Raw genomic sequence first — 11,528 nt, forward strand, 5'->3', positions numbered from 1 at the left:
ATCTCACCCGTCCGTGGGTCTTTTCTGTAGTCTTCTGCCTGAATATTTATGATATTAGAATGAAGAGCAGTTACAGTTGCTGAATTGTGTTTGTCGACCTCTTTGTCCATCTAATGTATTACACATTTATGCTACAAACAGTCTTTTAGGTCATGGATAGCCTGAGTGAGCAAGGCTTTATCATCGGCTTCAAGAGAATCTGTTTTTTGCTTCACTCTTCTCCTGTTCAGAACTTCAGCAAAAGAATGATCATCTTTCTGTCGCATGATTTCTGTCAGGTTGACCATGTGGAAATAGTCTTTCCAGAGATCAAGGACATTGTCCTCGTACACACAGAGTGGTTTGGTTTTTCCAAGGGGTGGCAGCTGGTAAAAGTCTCCTACTGCAAGGATAGACATCCCACCAAAAGGCTTCTTGTTTCCTTTGATCTGCTGAAGTCTCCAGTGGATGTAGGCAAAAAGGTCTTTAGAAACCATAGATATCTCATCAATGATCAGAATCTCTGCATTTGAAAGTGAAGCTCTCACTTCATCCAGTGCATTCCCCAGTGCCTGATAAGGCGGTTTTAAAGATTTTGGCAGCTTTAGCAGAGAATGCAGTGTTTTCCCAGATATGTTAAAAGCTGCAGTGCCAGTAAATGCAGTCAGCAGTACTGCAGGGTAGGACATGTCTGCTTGGTCACGGAATCTGGGGAGTTGGTGCAAAATCTTTGTTGCCTCCTCATATATGCACTTGATAACATGTGATTTTCCACAGCCAGCTCCTCCAGAGACAAAATAAAAGAACTGCTCAGGACAGTGACCCCATACAAGTTTGAAACACCACTCACGCACTGCGTAGAATATGGATGCTTGGGTTTCATTCAGACTTCGGTAAATTTTTCTGACAAAGTCTGGGCTCAGCTTTGGTGCTATGATTGCTGGCATGGTTCCACTGCTGCTACCACTGACTTGGTAGTCTGGAACAATGTCCATTTCATTTTCGTCAGTGTCATGTCTGGATTGTCGTTGGGCCACACACTCTAAACAATCTACTTCAACCTCAGGTGCAAAGGTGTTCCATGCATTGATAAGTGGGCCTTGTTGTTGTTCAATCTGTTCCAGTGCCCTTTCCATTGTTTTGCCATGGCTTTCATAACGCTTTTTGTTAAAGGTAACAATTGGCCGTACTGCAAAATCATGTTTTCGTCCACTTTTGTAGAACTGTTCGGATGTGGGGTATTTTGTGTTTTTAAGGTCATCATTTGCATGTCCTTGCCACGGATTCTTGGGCACTGACTTCTCTGTGTTTAGCATATGCCTGCATTATCTGTTTCATTTCATCTCTTTCATTGACATTGGACTTTATTACCTCCTGGATGACTCCATTAAGAAATTGTGTCATCTCAAATTCGGGTTTAGAAACATAAGACACCATGTACATCAGGCAGCTGTAGTCATCAATGACATATTGGATGTCCATGTTGGCATTCCAGGCCCTCAGCTGATCTGCATTGTATGCATTCACCCAGCAGTCATTAGGTTCACGCTTTAAGAGGATGACATGGCCATTGCTTAAATTGAAGACACAATCCAAGTATTGTTCATAAGTTAAGTTGCATTTGTGAAGCAGCTCAGACAAGTCTTCAAACGAGGAATTTGGGTCACAGAGCAAATCTCTCAATGGCTGGAGTTTTCCTTTGGCCTCTTTCTGTTTTTTTGCGAGAGCCATTTGTCTGTTCTTTTCCTTTTATTTTTTCATTTATGCCTTTCTCCTTACTTGTGCTATGCTGCTTATCATTGTGATCATCGTCATCATCTGGGCTTGGGAAAGTGATCATTGTTTGGTCTACGGGTAGTTTGGGGAACCCAAACCTACATGACACATTACCTTTTTTACAGGATCTGGAGTGATTTCTGCTGTGGACTTGAACCTCAGACACAATTTTGTGAAGTTCAGGATGGGCATTTTGGTCAGGCATCTTACATGTTATGTACTTGTCAATAAATTTGTACACGTGGTCTTCAAGGTCGCTTCCAAATTTAGGTGCATCTTTGACCCAAACCAGTAAATGGATATGAGGGCTACCTCTGGCCTGAAACTCCACTTGATAAAAGTAATCTTCTACTTCACCGATGGACTGTGCCGGGGACAGGATCAGTGTTGTCATTAGTGCATCGAATCTTTTTTCAAACAATCGCATCACAGTCACAGGGTTGCTTCGGAGAATTTCACACTTTGTGTTCCAGTCAAGTTGTGAAAAATCCACTTGTTCACCTTGTTGAGTTTTTATGACCTCAACAACCTCAGGCCATCTCATTTCAGCAGCTGAAAATATCAGGAAAAAAGTTGTCTTTCCTAACTGTCTGACCATAGCATGGAGATCTTTCAGTGCATTATTTTATCAGTAATATTTCTTACAGGGTTCATATTGCATTGAATATGTTTGTTATCACATTCATTCTATTCACAGGTTTAGTTCATTTTATACACATTGCATATCTATGTTGATTTGGAGTTGATGTTCCATCCAAGAGGGTTTTAAGCTTCACTGGTGAGAGTGTCCAGGTGATACATGTTGAGGGAAGATGAGAACATAGCAAGTTAATTGCATGCATGCTTACAATACACATATTAATCTAGTAGCAGGCCTAAGTGAAGGCCCCAGTGTCTTCTGCTTCTTTTTGAGACCTGCTGCAATTTAGTCTACTTTGTTTACAGACAAGGGTACATCATGTACATCTCTAATAACTATAAACAGACATGTAACTTCTCTTTTCTTTAACACTTGCCTTTTAAGGTAATAAACTTCAAGCTTCAGGGTCTCTAAGGGCTAATAATTGACCCTCATCATCAATCACTATGTATTTTTGACCTGTGTTGACGTGTATGTGTGGGCGTTAATTTTCTATGCTATAAAACCAGCATTCAATGTATTTTTGTCAGAGGAAGACATATGCTGATGTTTCCTCTCCTGTGTTAATAAACTCATCGTTTGATTGCATTTGTCTGGTGCCTCCGTCGTTTGTTGTCTGGTCTGCAGTTGATCGATCTCGCTTCACTCCCAATAGGCTGGAGTACCTCTCAGAGGTTTCATGAAGCGTGTTGCATCTTTGTTATTTGTCACTTTCTCCACTTCGTCTTTATTTTGAAGCATTCTGTTACAAATTCTACGTCCATCCTTGGTGATTGCCTTACCTTTTCGCAATTGGATGGACATGCTGTTTGTAGCCATGTGTGTTTCTGTTACAAACTGTGCAAAGAATAGGTAGCTTTGGTCAGTTGCAAACCGTGTATCTGCAGAAAACAGCCGTGTATTAAAATACATGCTTGGGGACAGTTTGACTTGTCTGGCTTCATCTAATGTGTTCTGTCCAGTTGGGAACTGCACAGGAAAGGCCATGGCTTCAAGCTTAGGAACAGAGAAGAAGCCAACAGGTCTGTTTCCTTGGGCGGGTGCAATGCTAAATATTCCTTCACCATATGATAAAATGTCCTGTGCTATATCTGGTGGTTGCATACAGGTGTCTAGAACAAGACCAGGTCGAAGTTCTTCCTTTTCTTTCTCCATGTCTTGTAAGGGCTCTTCATTTGACTGTTCAGGCGCCATTAGTTCGTTTACATGACATGGCTCAAGCAGTCCAGCGGTTGTATCCTTAGTGGTTCTTCTTTCTGGTACAATTTGGTGGTCTAAGTTTCTAGGCAGTGCATCTTGAATATCTGCATCAGCAGTGTCATGTTCCATCTCGATTATCTGATTATTTGTGAGATCAGCAAAAGTAGCTTCATCCTCAATAGATACATCTTTGTATTCTGAATGCATCTCTTTTAGCTTTGATAAGCCTGCTAGCACATTCTTCATGTTCACAGTGTAGAAGTGTTGGTATCCTTTAAATCTGATGTGTCTTTTCAGTTGTACCTGCAGGAGTTGGGCTTCATTGCTAGGTCTGGGAAGACAGTTTACTGTGGTTTCCACATCCGACGGTACACAAACAACAGCCCCATGTACGGCTCTTTGCTGTCCTTTTGGTAATGCAATGATTTTGGCAAACGGGAGAATTTTAGCAATCAGTTGTCATTCTAGTACATTTAATTGACTCAGTTCAATTGGAATGGGTGCTAGTGCTAAATTGTTTGCCACTGCGATGGACGACATCTTTCCTCGTTGTAGGTGGCTGTCACAGTTGTGGCAAATCCACTCTTCCATTCTTTGTTTTGGGAAAGTACAATTAGCTGAGCATTCCCTGTCACAAACATGGACAAATTTTCCTGTCAAGCAAGTGGCAACAATGTTACTATTAGTAACATACTTTGATCTTTTGCAGTGTTTAACTTGATTAGGAAACAGAGTTCTGTGGCACACTGTACAGACATGGGTGGGTCCTAACTGAATTGTTTCACGGAAAGCTAATGTGGCTGCTTGCATCACACTGTTCACTACAAGCTGGGGCTGTGCTTCAGACTGTCGACCTTGCTGGAATTGTGTTACTAGTCGTCTGTATTTCTTCTTTATTCTCTGTGCACACAACTTGTTATAAATGGCGAAAGATGCAGTGGTAGCCATTTTGTGTCTCTGGTACTGGGCACAGCGCTGTATATGGTGCAGTCTGAATTGTGAGTCATTGTGATACCTGGCATGAATTGATTTTTTTTGTTTGTGCCTGTAGTTTGGATCAGATGCATATTTTGTTCTTATGTATGCCCTCTTCCTTTCTCTGACATGATCCTCTTTGTATTTCTGGTCCATATATTGTTTCTGTCTGGTTTGAAAGCTGGCATCCATGTTGTACCTCTGAACCACATATTGTTTCTGTCTGGTTTGAAAGCTGGCATCCATGTTGTACCTTTGGACCATATATTGTTTCTGTCTGGTTTGAAACTCAGGATCTGAGGTATATCTTCTGATAATGTAGTCTCTCATTTTTTGTTGAAAATGATGATCACTTTGGTATCTCTTCACCTTATGGGCTTTTACTTTTTCTTGAATATGAGGATTTGCATAATAATTTTTGGCTGATAACAGTCTTTCTTTACGGTAATGACAGTTTTCAGCATATTGAGTTTTCATAATCTGTAATCTTTTCATTCGAAATTCACGACAGCAGGCATATCGTTCTCTTTTGTGTCTTTTTTTGTTTGTCTTCTTTGCCACTTCTTCAGTTGAAGATTTGTCTTTAGCTTTTACATACTCCCTCTGACTTGTTTGAGCTTGACGAATAGCCTTCTGACGTCGTCGTTTATTTAATCTGCTCACATTTCTTGCTTTTTGGTGGGTTTTATCTGTTACTTTATATCTTTCATTATTGAGGCCAATTTTTTCTTGTTGTTCTTTCCGGATGTTGCTTGTTGGGTCAACAGATGTTTCAAGTTGATGTTCACAGATTTGATTTGAAGCCATTTTGTCATGTGGTGAGTTTAAAGTATTGTCTAACATCATCATGTGGGTTTGGGCTGATTCTGGTTCAGGCATTTGCGCAGTGGGATTCGTGATTTGTGGTTCATCATTTTGTGGTGATGATGTAGCTGTTGCTCCTGTTGCCCGAGTTGACTGTGCGGGCTGTTCGTTGTGAGTGCTGACTCCCTTTGAAAGAAATAGGCACAAATTCATATCTTGCATACTTGCCTTGATTTTGAAAAAGGTTATGCAGGTGGGTGATCAGGTCATTCACATGAGTGAAAGTGAGCATGACTGCTGTTCCATTTGGCTGGGGTAAACCTGCTGCACTTCTTGAATGTGAATCAAATCATCCATACCTCCCAGATTTGTCACGGAAAACTGCAATGCACTGAGGTGAGACCATGAGGAAAGCATAGCTCACATCTGTTGACAGACATACAAGGCGACTAGCAAGAGGCAACCACCACTCTTTTCTTTGATAAATTTGGTCTGCTGCTTTCAGGTATCCATACCTTATGTCGTCCATTTTCACACTGTAGACATTTATGTCAGCATGAACTTTTTTGGGCAGTTCCTCTATGGTCAGATGATTGTGTATAACGCCCCTCCTGCTGAAGATTTGTTTTAATCCAACAGTAGAGTGCATCTCCCTGTTCAAGCACCTTATCAAGTCGGGCTGTGTTGAACTGGTGTTCCTCATTAAGGTAGGCCAGGAATGTGAGGGCATTACATGTGCACTGATGATTTCGAGAGAATTCTGTGTACCTTTCATCACTTTGACAATGAGTTGCACTGACACACCAGAAGTGCTGAACTGCATTGCTCTGTAGCTCCTCTGTCAGTAGTTCTTCATTTGTGTTGTGGAAAGGCTGATCAAGGAATGGTAAAGGTGACATGTTATTGTTTAGTATTTAATGATATGCATTTCAAGGTTGAGCAAAAACATATGCAACTCTTGGTACAATGATGGAACACATTTAAGTGGCAAGGGTTGTATAAATTTAGATTTTCTTTAAAGTAAAAACATTTTTAACTATGGTAAAACAATGAAGCAATGTTCAGGCAAATTAAGCCAAATTATATCACTCCTCAATCATATTACAGCATAATCTAAAGATACGCAGCATCAGATAAGCCAGAAAGAGGCAGGCAGAAAGAGTGTGACAGGAACAGTGAGAGAGAGAGCAGAGGTGGGAAGTAAAAATGACGAATATTTTAGATATTTGTAATTTGCTTGAGTGCTGTTTTTTCCATATAACACATTAGCTGTGTCCTAAAACGTCGGCTGCATTCTTCGGAGGACGCGGCCTTCGCGGTCTACGTGGGCTGGGTCCTTCAAAGACCGAGAAGGCCGGAAGTGCGAGGCTGTGAAATGGGACGGTCTAGCCTGCAGATTTGCGTCACCACTGTCTCGGTGGAGTTTAATAAACTCGGCTGTCTGCTCCTCGCTATCTAAAAGATAACAGGACACTGGCGAAAATTCTCGACTGTCTCACACTTCTGTTTAAGCAGTTTTCTGTTTGACGTTTATTCAGCTGTGTGAAAATCCCGGAGGAACCCACCCAATGGATTAATAATGTTTTATTTAATTTACTTCAGAACAAATGAAACACTGAAAAAAGGCAAACAATTAAAATTATAAGTTATTCGAGTGACTTATATATCATGTTTAACCTGGGTAGCGAAAGAGTGGGGGTCTGAAAACGATGAAGTTGGGAGTCTGCTGCTCTCGCCGGCTGGAGTGACTATTGGGTAACAGATGTCTCCAAAAACGTAGGTGCACTTTTGCACATATACGATGTCTTGATAAACCAAGCAGATATTTGTAATTTACACAGCTACTTTCTCGCCTGAAAATATGTTAAAAGTTTGTTTTGTGACCCAGAAAGATTAATAAGACAAATTTAAACTTAGTAGCGGCCGCCATTGTTTGCAGCTGAAATTTGACTGGGCCGCGCTATGAATTCTGGGATATGGTGGGCCACAAAGGACACACCCGACCCATCCTTCAAATTCGGGGAAATGAAGGACGCATTTGTCGGCCGCATTTGAAGGGGTCGACGAATTGGGACAGCCTTTGTCGCCTGGCTGTGATGTAATCAGCCTTCAAATGCGGCCTCCGGAGGATGCAGCCGACGTTTTGGGACACAGCTTTTATTTTAGGTTTCTGCGGGCCTTCAAACATCAACTAAATTGGAGCCTAAATACAAACATATGAAAGGAAATCATGTTTACGTATTATTTGTAAGAGGATCTCAGATGCTCTTAAATCAGACCTAATTCATTCACTGATTTCAGATTAAACCAGATGGTTCTGTACATGTGACATAAAAACACATGTTTCATAGTTGTGTTACGTTTTGTAAAGCAATTACACAAAATTCAGTTACAGGTTAAATGTAATAGAAACAGAATACATTGACATCCATCTTGATAAAAGATGAGTGTCACAAAGCCATGTTTGTATTTATTTGCACTGCTTTTCACTGTGGATGTCAATTTATCTTAAGCTTTAAGTATAAAATGGTATAAAAGTTTTTTCTGAACAATATATATAGAAATAGATAAATAGACAGACAGAAATAGCTGTTGAGATTTCTGCATTTTAGGAATCTGAAGAAAGAAATTGACAAATGTACATGTTTAGTCTAACATTTTAGTATATTTAGTACGAGTTAGCAAGCATACTTAAGGTGAAAGACTAAATATCAACCCCGGTTATTATACAGCAAACATCACATGTATACTAATTGGTTATAGACATTTGTGGGCATACCTTTTTAGGTGGAGAATTTGATGCCGTGTGGAAATCATCAGTTGCCCAGACTCGTTTTGCTGGTGGACGAGTGTCTGAAATCTGATAATGATTAATACAGTTAATCAAAATTAGAAAACCTACTAACAAATTTGAAATAGAGTGTAACACTTTAAAGAAAACATGAAACAGTAGTGGTTACTAAACTTACAAAGCAATAAAAAAAAAAAATCCCAGCTGTTTGCATAAGTACTAAGAAATTTGAAAGTGTGTGTAACTTTAGAAACTAAAGAAAACTAACAAAAGCGATACAACAAAATTCTTGCGGTTTGCATAATGCCAACATGTAACCATATGTCTTTAACATTTAATGGCAATGTAACTGTCCACTAAAAATCCTTAATGGAGGAATACTTATTTGAATTTACCTTGCTGTCTGGAGGACATAAGGAGGTGGGCCTATTCTCCGTTTCCAAGGACAACCTGGCTGGTGCTGTCTGCTAACCCAGGAAAAACAGTATATAATGTTAAGACATTAAGTGACCTGACACATTAATTTCACTCTAAAATGCAATGCATGGCATGAACTGGTATGCCAGTTGGGTAACATTACAAGATACAAATGGTCAACTGTATGGGTAAGTGTTATAAAAATATATTGTATGTGCTCACTACCACATCAGAATTACCTGTTCAGAGCCATAAAAAAAAACCCTTTGTCATATTTGTCTTTTGTTTTGGATAGAAATTAGACAAAACCGAGTTAGCAAACATGCTTTAAGTGAAAGACTACATATCAACTGTAGTTATAGACACCAAAGATCAGATATATACAGACATGGGTGGGCATACCTTTTTAGGTGGAGAATTTGATGGTGTGTGGAAATCATTTCCCCAGGATCGTTTTGCTAGTGGACGTGTGTCTGAAATCTGATGAGAGGTTATGTACAGTTAGTCAAAATTACAAAACCTACTAACAGATTTGAAACAGAATGGAACATTTGATACTTTAAAGAAAACATGAAACAGTAGTGGTTACTAAACTTACAAAGCAATAAAAAAAATCCCTGCTGTTTGCATAATGCTGAGATGTAACCATGAATATGTCTATAACATGTAATTGTAGTGTAATTGTCTGTTGTAAATTCTTAATAGAGGAATATTTTTTGATATTTACCTTGATACCTGGGGAACATAAGGAGGTGGGTCTATCCTGTGTTTCCAAGGATAACCTGGCTGGTGCTGTCTGCTAACCCAGGAAAAAGGGTATAGAAGACATTAAGTGACCTGACACATTCATTTCATTTAAATGCTCTGCATACCAGTTGTGTGACATTATAACAAAAAATCCTAAACTGTATGGGTAGGTGTTCTTAACTGTCTCAAACTTGTTTCGAAAACTGTTCGACTGTCTGTGATCACTACCATATCTTCATTACCTGGTCAGATGGAAAACTACTGACTGCCTCATCTTGGTTGTGGCCAGTGAGCATTGGGACAGCAGGATCGACCAGGTCAAGTGGTTTCCAGCGCTTCTTTTGTGCCTGGGATCTTTTATTTTTTCTCGGCATCTGGTAGAATGTCAGCATAAAAACAGAATATTAATTGCTGGCATTTCAAGCATGTGATCAGACCCAGCTTTTATTATAAGTCAAGCATAATAACCAGGTAGCTGCATTGGTAGCCAAAAGACTTTACCCTGAAGTAAATGGACAAACAGTAAACGAATCAAAAATTCTGATGTATACCAGCAATTTGTTATTTTAACCCTCTGATACATTGATAGACAAGATGACTACAAGAACAAAAAAAAAATCTCTCTTTTCTTTAAATAGACATATTGATAGTGTCACTACCCGGTCTTAAGGCTTTGTTAAGTAAAGTTCCATAACAGTTTGTATATTGTAATTGGGAAAGTGATTACCTTGAAAGTTGGGAGGCAGATTTGTTGACCATGACAGTTACTCCGTTTTGGTGTACAGTAATTGGGAAAGTAATTACCTTGCAAAGCTGGGAGGCAGTGTTGTTGCTGGGGCGCTGGTAGAATGCCAGCAGCAAGCAAACCCAAATGTTCACAGCTCACAGTTACCACCTCAAACTTTTCAAACAAATCTTACAAGAACATTTGGCAAAGTGATTGGCTTGCAAACCTAGGAGACAGTCTTGTTGCCCACAACAATTTTGTTATAGAGTAATTGGAAAATTGGGTACCTTGCAAGGCTGACAGGCAGTCTCGTTGCTGGGAGGCGGTCTTGTTGCTGGGGCTCTGGCAGAATGCCAGCAACAAGCAGACCCAGATGTTCAAAGCTCCTACTTAACACCTTAAACTTTGCAAACAAATCTCACAAGAACAATTAGCAAACTGATTGGCTTGTAAAGCTGAAATGTAGCCTTGTACTGTCTGGTTTAAATTTCCTACTGAGAGACAAAGAGGAACTTTACTGTTTGGAAGGGAGTAAAAACACTGTACCATCTAATCTTAAAAGTTTTAATTACAAACAAGAGCTCTGGAATAAAATGGCATCCAGCGCTAAACACACCTATTTTCTAGATATCATGCATGGGGTGGGAGATGTTGTCCATCAGGGATGACAGCTTAGCCACCATTCTCCTGTCACTCACCACCTCCACTGGGTCCAGAGGGCATCGTAGAACAGAGCTGGCCCTTCTGATCAGCCTGTTCAGTCTCTTCCTGTCCCTGGCAGAGATGCTGTCACCCCAGCAGACCACACCGTAAAAGATGGCTGAGGCCACCACAGAGTCATAGAAGGTCTTCAGGAGTGGGCCCTCTACTCCAAACGACCTGAGTCTCCGCAGCAGGTACAGCCTGCTCTGCCCTTTCCTGTAGAGGGCGTCTGAGTTATGACTCCAGACCAGTTTGTTGTTCAGATGAACACCAAGGTACCTGTAGCTGTCCACAGCCTCGATGTCCATACCTTGGATGTTCAGTGGTTGCAGTGGAGGATGCTTGTGCCTGCGGAAGTCTACCACCAGATCCTTGGTTTTACTGGCGTTGATCTGGAGGTAGTTCAGCTGGCACCAGTCCACAAAGTCTTGGGTCAGTCCTCTGTACTCCTTGTCGTCCCCATCAGTGATGAGGCTGACTATTGCAGAGTCATCAGAGAACTTCTGCAGGAAGCACTGGGTGGAGTTGTGGGAGAAGTCTGCAGTGTAGATGGTGAAGAGGAATGGAGCCAGAACCGTTCCCTGTGGGGGCCCCGTACTGCAGACGACCCTGTCCGACACACAGCACTGAGTCCTCACATACTGTGGTCGGTCGGTGGGGTAGTCCAGTATCCATGCTGTGAAGTGATGGTCCACTCCTGAGTTCTCCAGCTTGTACTTCAAGACCTTGGGAAGAATAGTGTTGAAGGCACTGGAGAAATCAAAGAACAT

At 40.8% G+C, this 11,528-nt stretch overlaps 1 long non-coding RNA gene across 1 annotated transcript; it reads right to left on the bottom strand.

The window, feature by feature from the left end:
• Positions 1–6,093: 6,093 nt before the first annotated feature.
• On the bottom strand, positions 6,094–8,231 carry LOC112847574 (uncharacterized). The gene is made up of 2 exons (XR_003221191.1): positions 8,154–8,231; positions 6,094–6,246 (listed from the first exon to the last, which is right to left on the bottom strand). It is a non-coding gene; the product is annotated as an uncharacterized LOC112847574 (long non-coding RNA).
• Between the last annotated feature and the right edge of the window lie 3,297 nt (positions 8,232–11,528).

This window comes from Oreochromis niloticus, linkage group LG2, assembly GCF_001858045.2.
Source record: "Oreochromis niloticus isolate F11D_XX linkage group LG2, O_niloticus_UMD_NMBU, whole genome shotgun sequence".
NCBI lineage: Eukaryota > Metazoa > Chordata > Actinopteri > Cichliformes > Cichlidae > Oreochromis > Oreochromis niloticus.